The sequence below is a fragment of the Podarcis liolepis genome (genome assembly GCF_965112155.1).
Source record: "Podarcis liolepis genome assembly, chromosome: 12".
NCBI lineage: Eukaryota > Metazoa > Chordata > Lepidosauria > Squamata > Lacertidae > Podarcis > Podarcis liolepis.
This window is the reverse complement of record NC_139563.1, coordinates 19741443-19759690: the sequence shown is the minus strand read 5'-3', so window position 1 is coordinate 19759690 and position 18248 is coordinate 19741443. Positions and strand designations below refer to the sequence as shown.

The window sequence follows — 18248 nt, the reverse complement described above, 5'->3', positions numbered from 1 at the left end:
GAATTGATCCGTTCTAGATGATGAAAAAGACCCCCTAAAACAGCAATTTAACACGGATTTTACTGTCTAACGAGACCATAGATCCATAAAATGAAGGCAATAATCAATGTAGGTAAAGGTAAAGGGACCCCTGACCATTAGGTCCAGTCGTGACCGACTCTGGGGTTGCAGTGGTCATCTCGCTTTATTGGCCAAGGGGGTACGGCGTACGGTCATGTGGGCAGCATGACTAAGCTGCTTCTGCCGAACCAGAGCAGTGCACGGAAATGCCGTTTACCTTCCCGCCGGAGTGGTACCTGTTTATCTACTTGCACTTTGATGTGCTTTCGAACTGCTAGGTTGGCAGGAGCAGGGACCAAGCAACGGGAGCTCACCCCGTCACGGGGATTCGAACCGCCGACCTTCTGATTGGCAAGCCCTAGGCTCTGTGGTTTAACCCACAGCGCCACCTGCATGCCAAATAATCAATGTACTGTACTATAAAATAAATAAGACAGCATTGTAGATGGAAAAAAACCTAACTTTTTTTTTCTTACGTGCACTGAGGGTGGGTAGGTTTACCTGGCTACAAGCTGGGGGTGGGGCAAGGGTCAGTAAAGAGCTGATTCACTTCGGCCAGGGTCACTTTTTTTTCTTGCCAGGCCAGGTTCTTCTCTGAACTTCCTCAGGTTCGTTCCTCGGTGGGGTTTGGGGCTGCAGTGAACCCTGCTGTGCCTCTTGCAGGCAGCACCTCTTCCACAGCTTCAGGGGTGGGATGGGGGCCCTCTCCCAGGCAGCAGAAGCCCCAGCACTGCTCCGCAGCTGGCCAGGCGAACTCTGGGCTGCCAGCAAGGCCTCTGTTCATATCTAGAGGAAAGTTCATAAGTCGAAGCACCTACTGAAGGTCGTAACTGGAATCATATGTAAGTAGAGCCATATGTAAGTCGAGGTTCCACTGTAGTTAAATAATGGAATTCCCTACTGTGTATGATACGGCTCCCAGTGGCTACTTGTCATGGCCATGTACTACCTCCAGCTGAGTACGAGTGACAGGAGAAGGCCATTGTCCTGCTGTGTTGCTTGTAGGCTTTCCATAGCCATATTATTTGCCACTATGGAAAATGGGATACTAGACTAGGTAGGCCTCTGATCTCATCCAGCAGACCTGCTCTTGTGTTCTAGTGCTACCTAGTAAGCTAATGGCTATGGTGAGATTTGGACTTTCTGCTGCACGCTTCTAGTTGCTACACTATATGAACCCCTACAATGATACTGGTATTTTTTCCAGAGTGTTCAGAGAGTGTCAGCAGTTAACCTGTCATTATAGGCTTTTGTTTGGTCACATACAACTTGGCTGCATTCCGAGATAACCCTGAACCATGATTTAGCATTATGAGAACAAACCTCAGGCTTTCATGCTCTCTTCTCCCCTCTCCTCTAGGGTGTCTATGAGAGGGAAAGCAAAAACTTCCATATTGCTGTGTAATGCACTATCCGAAGCATAGAGTGTGGTAACTCTTAACTATAGCTAATTGACACACGTCAACTTCAAACCATAGTTTATGAAGCTGTCTTTGTTTCACCTAACCATAGTTAATTAACCATGGATAACATGGCAGCATATGAACAATTTAAACCAGAAGCAAAAGCTTCTGGACTTGTGACTGTAGTGTGTTGGGGACAGTGCGAACCCAAGGGTAGCTCAGCAACAAAATGCTAAATATTATTTAGGGCAGGGCTGCTAACCTCCAGATGTTGTTGAACTCTAGTTCTCATCAGCTTTAGCAAGCATAGCCAGGAGATATTTGAAAATCTAAATACCCATTTCACTGAAGAAAAGCTGGCAATGCTCAGAACCCCCCTGCCTCCCAAACAGGTAAAGATCTACATGTGCTCCAGAACAAACAAAACACGTAGGAAAGCAGGCAGCTCTCTCCCAAAACAGACAAGCCCCAAATGGGAAAAAAACACCTTATAAATTGGGAGGGATAGGGGCCTTGGTGGGCATCAAGCAGACGTCCATGGGTGCTATTTGGGGGGTCCTAGTTGTATGTGTTCAGTGGGACGTGGGTGGTGCTGTGGGTTAAACCACAGAGCCTAGGACTTGCTGATCGAATCCCCGCGACGGGGTGAGCTCCCGTTGCTCGGTCCCTGCTCCTGCCAACCTAGCAGTTCGAAAGCATGAAGTGCAAGTAGATAAATAGGTACCACTCCGGCGGGAAGGTAAACGGCGTTTCTGTGCACTGCTCTGGTTCGCCAGAAGCAGCTTAGTCATGCTGTACGCCAGCTCCCTCGGCCAGTAAAGCGAGATGAGTGCTGCATCCCTAGAGTCGGTCACAACTGGACCTAATGGTCAGGGGTCCCTTTACCTTTACCTAGTTGTATGTGTTAAAATATTTTATGTTGCATTTTCTCACTGGCCTTGGGCAAATTATCACAACCTTGGTTCCCTATATGAAAGTAAGATGACTACGGCAAATGCACTTTATTGCCGTGTGTAGTGCAAATCCCTTATTTGCCGAAGTTTTTTTATCTGACCTTTCTGCAGCTAGTAAGAGAAATGAGATAACAAGAATATATTAATAGCCTAGCCCATAGCACTCTGCTGATTTATTAAAACAAACAAACAAACCCGTAAGCCACCCAACAGAGCAACTATGATTTCAGCAGCAATAAATATGCCAAATGGCAGTCATAAATGCTCACTGAAACCGTGATGTCTTGCCCTGTACCTAAAAACAGAAAGGGTGGGTGACAAGCAATCCTGCCAAGGCAGCCTGTTTCAGAGCTCTGGTAGGCCGTCTCCAGCATCACCATCTGCAGCGCTGCCAATGGAACAGAGCCCCAGCCGTGGAGCTTAATGTATGGGTGAGCTCATATGGGCAAATGCATCCTTCAAATACTCTGGTCTCAAACAATTAGGACCTAAAAGGGAGAAACCATAACTAACTGAATCCCAAGTAAATGTGCATAATGTGTTTGTGTTTTGATATACTGTAGTAATAATCAACTGTTGAATAAGAGAAGGATGGCTCACTCTGGCCAAAAGTCTAAACTTTTGCTTTGGGGGTGACTCTTCCCTTGCCACATCCTTCCGGCAGCTTCGTCTGCCCCCCCCCCTGCCCCATGCACTTGAGCTGCAGGTTCCCCACCCCTGCTCACGACATAAAAGTTGCTATAGTTATCCTCTGAATCATAAATTACTATTCCCCTAGGGTTTGAACTGTATCGCCAACAGGTGACTCCTCTGGGTAATGATTGTTTTTAAAAAGAAAATTGCACTACAGTAATGCATTAGCGCTCTGCAGAATGCAAATATTTAAATGTTACACAGCGTCATACATTCAACATTGATGTACGCTCATGACTAGTAAACAATGCTGCAATTTAGTAGATAGCCAAGTTTATATATAGCCAGCTGTAAAAATACTCTTAATAAATGCATTAAGCAAATAATTGCTTGTTGGCAGGTGTTAGTGCCGCTTGACATCCATTTTTGTTATTTTCTTGTGCTTCTTTTTTCATAAATGTTGCGAAAAACATGATACCTGTGGTAACTTGAAAATCTCTAGCATAGTAAGCTAGTCAACAGTTTCCATGGAAATACAATCCTAAAGTTTTAGATCGTGATGAAACACTGTGTTTTGTAATTAAGGTTTTTGATTAAAGTTGGTTATTTGTACTTTGTGTCTGATAGAGTAGCTTAAAGAATACCACTACACCCATGGGTATCCACAGCCAACCCTATGTATGCCAGTCTAGAGCTTATTGGAAGTATGTTGGGGAAAGGGCAAGATACAAATTTAGGTCTTTAGTCTTAAAGTGCTCGACTAGGGAAAACTCTTGTCAATGACTTCAGTGATGTTCTGTGAAGATAAGGTTTCAGTCTCAAAATAACCATTCTGAGAACTTAATAGGAAGAAACATGTTTAAGACAATATCATTCTGGACAGCATCGGTAAAACACAGCACCCTTTTTGCAAAATAGTACGAGTGGTGAAGTGATGCACAGGAAGTTGAGTCCTAGCAAGAGGAAATGATCAGTCTCTGCTGTTTTGGTTGTCTAGTGTGCCAACCACAGTGCCATGTGACACAATCATGATTTTTAAAATTGATTATTGTACAAATTAGTACCCTACTTCATTGTCAGAAACTTTTGAAATTTGGTGTACACCAAGATAAAACATGATAACATACCAAGTAACATATTGATAATGGGGCCATTGTTCTCTGGCATCTTCAAACATCCAGCTGTCACTGGATCAGGCAGGTGCAAATGCACAGGTCAATATTCTAATTCTATGCAATCTGTTAAGGCACACAAACTCATCTATGGTAAGCTATTGGAAGGCTCCGAATAAGGAAAAGCTGGTTGTGCCAGTAAGCTAAAGCACACTCTCCTTTGCTGCCATCACATGATTGGTGAAGATGATTTCTTAGGTTGTTATTTTTTTAAGGTTACTTGGGTAGAATTATTCAGTATTTAGCAGCTATATACAGTGCTATTTTCTAGAAAAAGAGGTGCTGGAGCTCACGATGAACTTCTCTTAGAATGGCAATGGCTCCTACCTGAAAGGTGCCAGAGCTGGAAAAAAAGCCCTGGCCATACATATTGTGAAGACCTGTATACAAAACAATTTTTCCTGAAAGTTCTTTGTTCCACAACCCTGGCATTGCCATTCTTTTTAAGATGGTGAAATAATCTCTGTGAGACAGAACTCAGAACTTTTATAGTGATAATTCAAATGACCTTATTGTAATTAAGTTAATTTTACAGGATTAAAAAATATATGATAATTACGAAGTGCGTATTTTCTGGGAATATTTTTCCAGGCTGCTTAATTGCATGTCTCTTTCAATAGTGCATTTGTATATTGTGATAGTTTAATTTGTGTTCTGGTTGTATCACTCTCTGTTAGGATTGTAAGAAGGACTAGGAGTATGAAGATGGCTTTATGCTCTCTCTCCTCGTATTTTGTTATTATCCATATTCACTCCTCCTATGCTCTCTCTCCTCCTATTCCATTATTAGTTATCCATATTCACTCCAAGTGATGCAATTGAAAAGTTAAGTGTGGCAGCTGAATCAGATGTTGTTGTTATATTTACACCTCATCTGGCTGGGTTTCCCCAGCCACTCTGGGTGGCTTACAGCATATCTAAAAGCATAATAAAAACATCAAACATATATGAAGGGACTTGCTCTTTAAAATACTTCTAGTGCATAGATCCTATGGAGGAAGCCAAAACACCTTGGTTTTGTGTCACAGGATATTTTTGGGACATTTGTGTAGAGCACTTGCCTGCTTGGGGACTTGGGGAAGGAGAACTGTAAAAGACAACCAAGAAGTGGAAACTTTGTCTGCAGCATGGTGGGTACAGCTGCAGCTTGTCCGGTAATAACTCATCTGCATCAGGTTATGCAAAAACAGGTGGGGTCTGTTATGGGTCTGTTACGTCACTAGTTTTAAGCTAAGGTTGCCAAAGAAACTGCTCCCCTGAGATCTACCATGTTCCTTTGCTGGGCAGGAGGAACTAGGCCTCTCCCACTTCTTAACAGGGAGCAAACAGGGAGTAATGCATGTACTGTATCATTATTATTGTTGTTATTATTATTATATTTATTTACTTACTTACTTACTTACTTACTTACTTACTTACTGTATCTTTTGTAAGTTGCTTTGAGAATTTGTTTAGCCAAAAAGCAGCTACTGTATTAATGTATCTTTGTCCATCAGGCTGGTACCTCTTACCCATAGCTGTCAACTTTCAGATTTGAAAATAAGGAATCAGCAGCCTCACCTGTCCCGGGGACAGTCTACGCGCAGTGTTTCCCAACCTTTTTTTGGGCAAAGGCACACTTGTTTGATGAAAAAAATCTCGAGGCACACCACCATTACAGCCCCGTGACGTCAGCGCGCAGCGTCACGCCGGGAGGGACGCACGGAAGTGAAAGTTTCAATTTTTTCCCCTCCCCCTTGCCGGGGAACCTCCAAGCGTTGGGGGTGGGGGTGGGGGGAGGCAGCAAAGCGAGGGACTGAGGGACGGCGGCAGCTGAGGTGGCGGCGGCTGTTGTGGTGGCGGCGATAGCGGGCAGAGGAGGGGGCGGCGGCGGGGGAGGCGGCGGCAGGTGGAGCAGGAGGGCGGCCGAGGCCGGTGAGGGAGTAGGGTTGCCCGGGGCTTGAGGAGCCGTCGCCGGGAGTTGCTGCTGCTGTTGTTGCTGCTGCTGCCCGGACATGCCGGCCGCCTCCTCGTCCGCTGTCTCGTGCTCCTCCCTTTTGCGCGCGCTGCCCTGCCGCCGCCCCATTGGCCGGGTCCTGTCAGCTGATCCTGTGTTATTTCCTGTGTGTGTGTGTGAGGGGAGAATGGAGAGAGAAACCTCGGCACCACCACCGCGGAGCCGCCCCCGGCTCGACGCGGATCCTCGCCGCCGCCGCCCCGCCTCTTGCCGCCCGACTCGCCCGCCTCCCTCCCACGGCACACCAGCCAAAGTCTCGCGGCACACTAGTGTGCCGCGGAACACCGGTTGGGAAACACTGGTCTACGGGATATCTAACAATCCGGGGAAGCAGCGGGAAACGGCACTGGAATAAGGAAATTTCCCGCAAAAAAAAGGGAAGGTTGACAGCTATGCTCTTACCTCTTTTGACAACCCCCTTCCCATAATTTGCTTCTGTATTTGAGGGGCAGGGAGTTCACCGTTTTAATCCCTATATTGATTGAGTTTGCCCATTATGGCAGATCAAATCTAGTACTGGTGTTTTTGGCAAGTGAACGGGACAGAAATGTGTGATGCCTGTTCTTCCTTGGGGAGGAAAGGGGTATATAACTGGTATATCAACTGCCCAGGGTAGCTGGGGCAACCTAGTCAGATGGGTGGCATATAAATAATAAAATTATTGTTATTATTATTACTGTCACAGGAGGAAGTGGATGGGTTGAATAATCTCATTGTGTTTCCTCTCTACCCTTTCTTTTTTTGTTGTTCATTGTTTGCTTTCAAACTGTTGTTTAGGATATTTCCAAGGAAGTTTGTATATGTAAGAATTACCACGGAGGAATGCAACCTCTCAGGCAGCACTGCTGAACACACACACTAATCAGCAAAAAATGAATGGGGGTTTTTATACACTTTGCACCAGTACTAACCATTCTATGAAGAGGTTTGACACAGGCCTATTTGGACTATGCTCTCTGCAGAACAGCTACTGCTTATTGGGCTCATGCTTAGCTAAGGATGGTAACTAAGGAAAGGTGCTTCTGGTCTGGTTGCCTGGGCTTAAGACTACACAAAATGAAGAATGATCAGGAGTAAAGTTAACATTAAAAAAAAAATATTGCTTCTATGGGGAGAAACTTTTCTTGCAGAAATTTCAGTTATGCTGAGTCACTTTATTTCTGCTCTTTGAAAATGGCCAAAGATTTATTCATACTTACAATTCAGTTTAAAAATTCAAAAAAATAATAATATCTCCGGTGTTTAATAAAAGCACTGTAAAATACAACAGGTCATCTTGCCAGTGCAAGGGCCTAGCTGTCTTTCTCTCTTGCTAGCTGCTTGTTGGCTGGCTGCAAGTGGACCATGTCTGAGTGGCAGCTGGATCCAGCAGACCAACAGAAATATTGTGCAGTGTGTGCTGCTCTGTTGTCTTTGGGTTTAGTAGAAGATTGTTCTGCTATACAGAATCTTCTCTTCTCGAATGGAAAAGCAATGTCACATGGGATGACTGTTTACATCCACTGAAATGGAGTGGAGGAGTGAATAGATAACTCCTTAAAACATATTCCAGTGTTTGGAGTATGGCTGGGCTGCTGTATTATAAAACCACTACTCATAACTCCCTGTTTCCATAACTTCAAGGTCTATGACCAGTTGCAACAGGTGGGGAAGTTATTTAAATATCCTACATACATTCTATCTTGCATGAAAATAGGATGTTAAGTATCATAGACTATCGGAAATATAGACAATCCCAGGGTTCATCAGCCTTTCTGAGCCAGCTGGCACATTTTGAATTTTGAGAAAGTGCTGTTGGCGCCAATTACAAAATAGCTGCAATGGGTATAACACTTCAGTTTGGAATGGAAGGATTGGTAGCTGTCCAGTCCTATCATCCAGTGAAATGTGGACATGTTTGATGGGACATGTTCATTGTACAAGAAGCTGAGCCAAGTGCAAAGGCAAACTGAGCAGGAAGAAGAACTAACCATTTCTTATGTATTATTATTTACTGAGGCCTTTCGCGGGTGGATGCAGCGATTGCCACAGGTGCCATGTTGGTGACTCTTAATACTGTTACATTAAAATATTGCTGTAAAACAAAATGGTGGCAGGGCTAAACAGTTTTGTATCTAGCAAAATACCCCTCTCTCCAAGTTACGGTACATTTCATTGCTCCTTTGTGGAAAGGTGTGAAATATATTTGTAAGGCGGTAGTTGGAGAGAAAAGAGAAGAGATCCGTGTTGCCAAGCAAGCCCCAGATTGACATTTCCTCTCATGATCTACTCCCTACTAGTTAGGGGGGATTGAATGTTTACAGAGAAGCACACTGCATTACAATGGTACCTCGGGTTAAGTACTTAATTCGTTCCAGAGGTCCGTTCTTAACCTGAAACTGTTCTTAACCTGAAGCACCACTTTAGCTAATGGGGTCTCCTGCTGCCGCCGAGGCACTGGAGCACGATTTCTGTTCTCATCCTGAAGCAAAGTTCTTAACCCGAGGTACTATTTCTGGGTTAGCAGAGTCTGTAACCTGAAGCGTATGTAACCCAAGGTACCAATGTGATATGCTTTCAGTTGCTCATCTCCTTTCTGTCCCAGCTATCCACATGGAGTTTTACATAATGAGAATCAAACTAGGGTGAAAGTATTGCACTGAGCCCTGGCAGGCAATGAAATAAAATAGCCCACTAGACAGGATACCTTGCCCTGTTGGCTGTGCAGTGGAATCGCATCCCCTCTTATTTTCCCCTCATCCCAGTTCAGAGTAAGAGCAATGGGAGAAGCTCACTTTCCATCAGAAATTCACCACATAGCCAAATCTGGCTATATGATGGAAGGATGTACATATATAACAAATAATAATGTAACTGGAAACTATAAATATATGGTGCCACCACAGCGTATCAGGTATGTGAAGTGGTGTAAAGAGATCACTGTTAGGATTTTCCTCCCAGGCCTGTTTGCTCCTCTTGAAAGCCTACATTCCATGATAAGCTTTCACACTGGATAAATAGATTGGGTGTCCCTGCAGTTACAGAAGCCTGGTGCAGCTGCTGGTATAGTCTCCATCCACTTGCCAGCTCCAAACATGGGGCTGAGGTGGCCATGGTTTTGCATTTTTCTGCAGTGGCATTTGGCAGTGTCTTGGGATTGTGATTTTGGCACAGGATTCTCCAACTTGACCTCCAGCCCTAGGGCTCTTCCCTAGGGCTGCCATTCGTCCAGATTTTTCTGGACGTTACCAGGATTTCAAAGACGAGGGATTTCTGAAAGGTGGTGCCAACAATTTTCAGTGTGTCCTGGTTTTTACTTTTTTGAAATATGGCAACCCTAGTGTTCCCTGTAGCTGAACTGTGCTTTTGAGCACTGCACAACTGAGAGGACAGTTCCCTCCCCTTCCTGGTTTCAAGCTGAAAGCTTGGGGCCCCTAATCGCTCTCCCCAAAAAGCAATTAAAATGCTCTGTGGAAAGTGGAATTGTGAATTACTGATGGTCAGCCTCTGAACCATCTTTGGGGCAGAAGAATATTTTAGTGTAAATTATTTTGTGTCTATTATTCAATTCATGCACCCCACCTTTTCCCAGGAGCCCAGTGTGGCTAACTATAATAGTCCAGCATTCAAGAAAAGTAGAAGCACAGTGCAAAACCTAACATTAATAATAATGTTTCCTTATACAAATGGTGTTGCTCCCATTTTGCTCCAGAGACCTACTAGAACAAATTAGTCTTAAGGTGCCATTGTGCAAGGGACAATCTGATCTCTACAGAACAGGGTGCGCCCAACTGAGGAATTCCTGTCTCTTGTGAACAAAATTTCACAGGCAGGGCCTTCCCTGCAGATCACAAACCATGGCTTGGCTGGCACTGGGAAGATGCTCTTTCAACTACTTGTATCCTAAGCTGTTGAGCTGGGTGTAATAGTACAAGCACCTTGAATTGGATCTATATTGTCATATGCTGAATTAAGTTTCTTTTTGACACTGTATGTTTGTGTGTGTGTATTTAGAATCTATCATATTATTGTGATTGTAATTTGTTTTAAACTGTTTTTAATGTTGTATTTTAAATTGTTGCGACCCGCCTTGAGACCATATGGGTAATCCAATCAATCATAATCATCTATTAAGTAGTTGACCTAACCTAGTCATCAGATGTACTCTAAGGATGCTATGGGAATAAAATTTTGAATCCGGTACTCCTTGCTAGATGACCAGAACATATTTGAAACAGGCAAGCATCAAGGTTAGAATTATTTATTCCAAATGTATCCATTTAGACTGATGGATGGTGGAGTCAGATTCCTGAAAGTCATTAATAGGAAGCTATACAAAAGGTAGCAGCTGGAATTGGGTGGCTTCAGGAATGTTTGCTCAATAAAACTCGTACTGTTCTGTCAGAAAAGGATGAATATTAAGTCAATGAGCACATAATAAACTCTGCACTGTCTGTAAAGACTAAGATCTCTCAAAAAACTACTTTATCAGAACAAATTGCTTGTAATTGTTGGTCTACTTAAAACACCTTTTTTGAAAAATCTGGCATTTCTAGCACAACTAATGCCCATGACCTTTAGTGGCCTTAGATTAACTAGTTGAGAATTTGAAACACTCTGACTTATTAATTACCAAGGTAATGAAAGGGAGGAGAGGAATTACAAATGAGAGGCCACTGAAGACCCTTTAAAAACAGCTTATGTTAAAACAATTAGTTATTACACGTTTGCATCTATGCCAATATGAATAGTTAAGATCTGCATTTGTAAAGTGCCAACCCAATATCCTCCACAAAAGAGGGTTTTTGTTTTGTTTTGTCTTTAGACTGTCAGGAATGATCAATTGCAGCATTTGGGAACAATTCCAACTGCAGTCAGGCTGCAGTACAGCAACTCCCTGATCTGAAAGCTGTGATTAATATGTGAAGTTCCTGCATTAGTGGAATCCTCCTTTTATTTTACATTCACTTTGAGCACCCCTCCATGCGCACATCCCCTCTGAAGTGAATATGGAAACCTCTGGTCGCAAGGCATCCTCTTGGAACTCTGGATTGAACTACAGTCTGTTGTGTGAACCGAACAAATTCTATATTTTCTTTCATTTCTAGACTTATTTGGACAGCAAAAAACGTATCTCCAGTTCAGCACCTCAGGGGTTTGCTTCAATCATTCTTGAGAGTCAGCTTTGGTTTCTGTGCATAGTTTGAGACCATTATTTCTAGCGTGACCTGCTAAGATGTATCCACTTCCTCTTTTTAGACTCTAAAGCATTAGTAGTTATATCATTAAAAGCAAGAAAATCTGGCATTTTTGTAAACTTAGTAATAACAGGACTGAGCTGAGTGATGCCACTCGACTGGATCAAAACTAATTTCTTATGAAAAACAATTTTAAGCACTTGAAAGATATAATTTTGCATATTGCACAGAACTCATCAACGGAAGCAATTGGACATTTTATTCTGGCATGAGACCACTGCAGTTTTTTGACAGCTACTGCAATTTTTATATTTCAGATTTCATCATAATATTTAACATACAGTACTGCCAAAGAGACTTTTACAGTCATAACAAAAATAGAAGGGACTAATTGCAAAAAATAAAATCCTCACCAGAAGTCATAATCTTTTGTTTAATAACTTTTTGTTTTGCTGCTATTTAATATTTATCATGCATATATAACATATTTCCAATATGGCCTTTCTGATATTTCTGTGTCGGACATTCAGTAAATTTAAAGATGCATAGCTCTGACTCTCTAAAGATCTTTCAAAATGTGCTGCTACTATTTTGGCGGCGGGGGGGGATTTTTTGTATGTTTTATACACTAATCTTCTGTGCCAAGTTGCTTGTTCCCACATATTGATTGATGGTAACTGTTGGGTTTTCTATTAATTAGCAATCAATATTCCAGCTGCAGCTAATATTTCCTACCATCTTTATTTTATTTTTTTCAATTTATCATTTCAGTTTCTCCAACAATGTAACCACACAGTTTAGTTTTCATTTGTGTGCTGTAATTTCATTCATCTTTATAACTTCAGTCTGAAATATTCACTTCTTTGAAGTCACACCGAATATACTTAAAATCTGCCTGGTCTGACACATTGCCAGCATAATGCAGTAGAAAGTTTATTTTTAAAAATAGTAACCTACAAGGAGTGAGATATCATGCATTTAACATTTTATGGAAGGTTTTTTCCCCCCTCTTGCTGTAGTATCACATAAAATCTTTGGCTGCCATTGCATATGAAAGACCATTTCTAATTGGGTATTAGAATTTTAAACATTTACCCATTTGATCCTGAAACAAACTTTTGTTTCTTGGACTTCCAATAATATATTAATTTTTTGAAAGCCCAAATTCAGAAAGGTCTGTTTACTAAATAATATTTCACATTTTATAAATGATCTAAAACTAGTTTGAAGGCTAATTGCTAGTACTTGCACAATCTGGTGGCATCTTAATTTTGTTACGGAGAAAAATACAGCAAGTTTTGGTTGCCAAATCAAGATTTTGCCAAAATATGTAGCGTACAGAGACTTGACAGACCCATATCAAACTTTACTTGGCAGCTGAAAAACTAACAACCTTTGACACAGGAGAGCTTGCAAATGCCCTGTGTATGACTTCACTTTCACCACATTCTTTGAGCCTGAATGCTTGTGAAATCAGATGTGTATTTAAATCTTTTCACTTGGTGTGCCCAGGAGAGGAAGAACAAAGCCCACAGGGTCAACTTGTAGTAATCCCACATTTATCATAACACTATTGTAGTGGCTTATGGGGGATGGGGTAACTGTTCTCTAGCAGTTTGAAAATACAAGTCAAACACACCAGCTACTGGTCTTCTGCCAAACTCTGTTCACAGCTAGTTTTAAACACTATGTATTGAGCTAGTTGATGTGTTTAGCTATTTTGATCTATGTTCTCACTGCACTATAGCAACATCAATTGGGGAAAATTTCAGAAGGATGATCGCTATGGATGATTCTCCATAGGCTCAGCAGTTCAAACCTGATGGTTCTGTGTAAAACAGATTGGATTCTAAGCATATGTAGGAAACAGTGATATGATTATTAGTTTCATTTACAAAAAATAATGGTCAATTACTCTTTTTTAAACCCTTTAAATTAAATATCCTGATTATATGCAATTTTGCTTAAGGGAATAGTTGTTGCCTAGGAATTGTCATACAGAATCTGAGACCTGACTGTAAACAGTGACATTTATTCTCATGCCTACATAAGTGTGTTTAATGTGCTACGTTAAACATGCCATAGAAAACAGAACACTTTTGTGTACAGCAAAGATGACTAATTCACACTCCTAGATAAATTCTGCACAGAATGGACCATCCAAACAAGCTCATGGTCTCCCATATATAAAGAACCTTTGAGAACAGAATCCTGTGTATTTTCTTTCACAAATATGCATAGGTATGCAGTGCTCCCTCTCATTTTATTTAAGCTAATGCATCTCATAGCATTCATGTACAATTGTTCACACAAGGGAGGGGCAAGGGGTTGACTGTCAAAGTGCATTATAGACTGTCCAATAATATCAGATCCAGTATACTCAAGCAAATGTGTCCTAACAGAATAGTATGAAGGCTTTAAAAAAAGATTCCTCCTTTGCTCCTAGGATTGCTAATGAGTACTTTTCATGTGAACGAGGTAACACAGCTGGAAATGACATTATTGGATAGCGTCTTCCCCAAGGATTGTGAGCAGACAATATTTAGTACAACAGGAACAATTTTGCTATTTAGCATTTCTGTGGCACTAATGCCCATCCATCATTGGTAGCACAATTTTCATACAAATATAGGGAGGAGTGTGTTGTCTGGCTGGCTGGCTCTGGTAACTTGTGTATGGAACGGAGATTCCATTTGCTGTATTATTCCAAGTTGTGGCTAATTTGCTTCCATTTCACATGATGGCTGCTTCCCTACAGTTAGCTATAGCACTCAGAATATAGTCCTCAACCTTTTCAAACTCAGGAACCATATTTAACCCAAACATGCATTTAGGGGCACAACTCTTAATTTTTACCATATATGTGTATGGTGGTTACTGTAACACACCTTAGACTTGGACCAACCTGCCAACTGAAGATCAGTTAAACTATTCTTCAATAGCTATACTATAGTGGTACCTTGGTTTATGAACTTAATCCGTTCCGGAAGTCCATTCTTAAATCAAAACCATTCTTAAAACGAGGCGCGCTTTCCTTAATGAGGCCTTCCATCGCCAGTGCCCTTCCACCGTTCTTAGACCAAGGTAAAGTTCTCAAACCGGGACATACTTCTGGTTTTGTGGAGTTCATAAACCAAATCATTCGTAAACCGAGGTACCACTGTATTTAGAAGACAAGGTGCTTGCCATCATCTGGGTGACAGGAAATATTCTGCAGGCAGTGCAGTATAGTTTCAACCACATGACATTCCAAGGAAGAAGATGCTCCTTTGATGTCTTCAGCTACCTTGCACTGATTGATAGATGTGTCAGAATTGTACCAATGAATAAAAGTTTCCTAATCCAGCAGTTTGGATTGAAGGTGTTTCTGACGATAGTGACTTTGAATAGGTGTTGTGATTTGGAAACATAAATATAAAATAGATTTTTCTCTTGGAAAATATGTATTAAAACATAAGCTGAAACTTAAAATGTAAACAATTATAAACATTGCAAGGCTAGTATTTTTCTGGGTAATTTGTTCCCATGGGGAAAGGTTTGATACCTGTCAAGACAGTTAGACATGTTAATTTTGGGTTTCATTAGCTTTACATATGCAAACTTTTGTGAATGCTGCCAAATAAGGGGGGTAGTTTTTTTAATGAAAAAAATATGCAGTTCTTATTCTTAAATGATTCTAAAATGTCTGTGCGTTGACTGTCCAACTACTTTACACAGAGTGAAAAATTTTCCATGCATAACAACAGTATAGTATTGCTAATGTTCCACAGGTAGCCAAGTAGCAATCACACCCCCAGAATGCATTCCTATGAAAGTTGCATCATTTCTGATAGCAGGCTGAATTAGGGGGATTTGCACCATCCATTTTCCTTTGGTCCAAATCAGTGAGACTGAGGGGGGGGGATCTCGTCAGGGCAGACCATGACATCCATACACACTGCCCAGGCTTGAACTCCAGGGAGGTCACTTTGGTGCTGCTAATGCAGTGGTTTGACCTCATCCCCAGAGGCACACTACATTGTCTCTTGAAACAAACGGATGCTGACAACAACATTGGGAAGCAAAGAGCTCACATTCAAGCCTTAGCTATTTGAATAATGCCACAGTGCAATTAAATATAGGCAGCTAAATATCAGTCAGTGCACAGGTACATTCTTGCTTTATGGTATGTTCAGTAGCATTTTACATTGCTTAATTGACCACTTAATTCTTATTTCTGAGCCTGGCTAGATTGTTGCTGTTTGCAAGAACATAGTCTGCCACTTCAGTCTTATTTCTGCTGGAACAGGGTTGCAAGAAAACAAATATAGGGGTTTATTTGACTACCTGTTTCACAGTATCATGAGGTAATGTCAGCGGAGGAGGAAGCTGCTTGGGCACCTGGGGCCCATAGGTGTGGGGGCACCGCGGGGCCTCCGGAGTCTGCCAGCCTCCCCCCACTCAGCCACCCTATAGCTGGGGAGGCAGTGGGCAGACCATTTGGGCAGCGTGGAGCCTGCATGCGCCCAAGCCACCACGTCACTCCCTGCAGGCCCCACAGCAAGTGCTGCCCAGCATTTTGTCATCCCCCTCAGTGGTGACACCCAGGGAGATCCGCACCCCCCCATCCCTTCCTCCACCCCTGGGTAATGTGAATACTTAATGTATAGTAATAGCATCCAGCTAATTCCACCATGCCCTGGAAACTGACTTTCTGACTTTTTGTTGTTCGGTACCTCATATTTCACAGTGCGTTTCCGCTGAAAGTTGCTCTACTGTTCATTTGTTTTTTAAAAATTGCCCTATCTACTACCTGTGAAGATGTTTAATAGCAGTACAGGTCTGGCCTAGGAGTGTTAAGACAACCTAAAATACATGCCTTGGAATAGACATTACAATATAATATTCAACTGGTTTTAATGCATAGTTGGTTTCAAATTCATTGACAATTGTAATTCTATTTACTTGAGGCTTGGTTTGGGGTTGGAATGATGTTTTAGCACCTGGGTAGCTTTGCGTTATAACTGCTGAAACGGCATATCATGTTGCTTTCTAGAGCTGGTATGCAATGTATAAGAATGATTTGGAAGGATTTTGAGTATCTGTTTTCATCTCTCAAACTTTGTGCCAGTTTTGTTGTGTGTGTCTTTTAAATCAGCTTGTGGCTTAAAACAGTCAAAAGCTACTTCCTGCATGAGTGCCTTGACTTTTCCAATACTCCCTCTTTTGTTTCTTTTGCAAACTTGAGTATATTAGATTTCTCTTTTGTCCAGGTGTCTAACAGAGGCAATCAGGCAGATTTCAACAAAACTGTTTGTTACCTACTCAAACATCCCATGGCCACTGCTTCATCAGAAGAGTGTTGAGTGCATTGACATCATTGCTATTTGGATATGGCTATATATCCATGTGTATTCCACACATTATCCTGTTGTGCCTTACAGTGGTACCTCTAGTTACAAACTTAATTTGTTCCGGAGGTCCATTCTCAACTCGAAACCATTCTTAACCTGAGGCGCGCTTTCACTAATGGGGACTCGCGCTGCGTGCACGCCTCTGACGTGCGATTTCCATTCGCATCCTGGGGCAAAATTCGCAACCAGGACACCTACTTCCAGGTTAGCGGAGCCCGTAACCCGAAGCGTTCGCAAGGAGGACGGTTCGTAACCAGAGGTATTACTGTATTTCTTTAATTTTGCTCATTTGAACGTCAAAGGATCTTTCTAAACAGTTGTCAGAGCTGCTTGAAGATCCTAGCTCACAGAGGATCACGCTAGCCAGCGGTCATTAAGTAAAAGTCTTTATTGAATTACAGTTTCCATTCTCACGCTGCTGCGCGCAACTCTACGCCTAGTGGCTAGGTCGGCGAAGCTCCGTCTGAGTCTCCGCCCTGTGTGCACCAACTTAATATCCTAGCCTTGCTCCACCTTTTCCTCCTGACTGTCCTCCTCTGGGTCCCTCTACCCCCCGGGGCTTCTTCCTTCCGGGATTCTTCTGACGCTGACCCAGACCCTCCTGCCTCCTTGCGCCGGGCTTTAGGACCTGGTTCCCTTTCGGGGCTGCTTACTGCGCCGCCTTCCTCTGCATTTGAACTTGGCGCGCGCGCCCAACCTTCCACTTTCCTCTCAACCGTTTCTTCGCTTCCCGATGGAGGTGTGGCCACTCCCGACTCATGTCCTCCCTCCTGTGGAGGTGTGGCCACTCCTGACTCATGTCCTCCCTCCTGTGGTGAGCTGCCAGCGCTTCCCCCCTGGCTCCCTTCCTCTTCCCTGCTTCCTGGCGGTGACGCTGGTCCCGATTTCCAGCTGCTCCCCCCTGAGTCCTCTCTGGCTCTGTCTTCCTGGGGTGCCCCCCTAGACTCCCCCCTTGCCCTCGCCACTGGTGCTCCTTTCTGTGAATCCTCTGATTCACTGGAAAGACTAGGAGATCTCGGGTCGTCGTCATCACTCATCTTTTCTTCTGCCTCCTCCCCTTCACTCTCTGTTTCCTCCCTTGCCTGTGCTTCTGCTCCTAAACCCCTGACATCCATCCCCCCCTCGAAGCCCCCCATTCCCCCCTCCCCTCCTTCCGGTGCTGGAGCTGGGTGCTGCTGTTGCAAAGGGACGAACGTCGGATATCGGTCGCTTCCCGTGTCAGGCCTCCATCTGAAGTCTCCCGGGTCTTCCTCCCTGCTCTCGTCGACGACAGTCACCTCCGCTTCCATCTCTGTGCCGCCGTGCTCGAAACCAGGGTCGTCCCCGAAAACGTCCATGTCCGTCTCTCCCTCACTTCCTCCTGTCGGTGTTGCTCGTCCTGGGCCTCTCTACCCCCCGGGGCTTCTTCCTTCCGGGATTCTTCTGACGCTGACCCAGACCCTCCTGCCTCCTTGCGCCGGG

The 18248-nt window shown here is 43.2% G+C and overlaps 2 protein-coding genes across 4 annotated transcripts in view; one reads left to right on the top strand and one right to left on the bottom strand.

Moving 5' to 3' along the window:
• Positions 1-7313, bottom strand: part of LOC310689509 (uncharacterized protein) — a 209398-nt gene extending 202085 nt beyond the window's left edge. Inside the window, exons 1-4 of the mRNA XM_083467301.1 lie at positions 6517-7313; positions 4975-5797; positions 2355-4930; positions 562-2021 (exon numbers count right to left, since the gene is read on the bottom strand). The gene's annotated coding sequence lies outside the window, so the exon portion shown is untranslated. The remainder of the gene's footprint in view (positions 1-561; positions 2022-2354; positions 4931-4974; positions 5798-6516) is intronic.
• Positions 1-18248, top strand: part of ZEB1 (zinc finger E-box binding homeobox 1) — an 86206-nt gene that overhangs the window by 4931 nt on the left and 63027 nt on the right. The gene's annotated exons all lie outside the window — the stretch shown is intronic.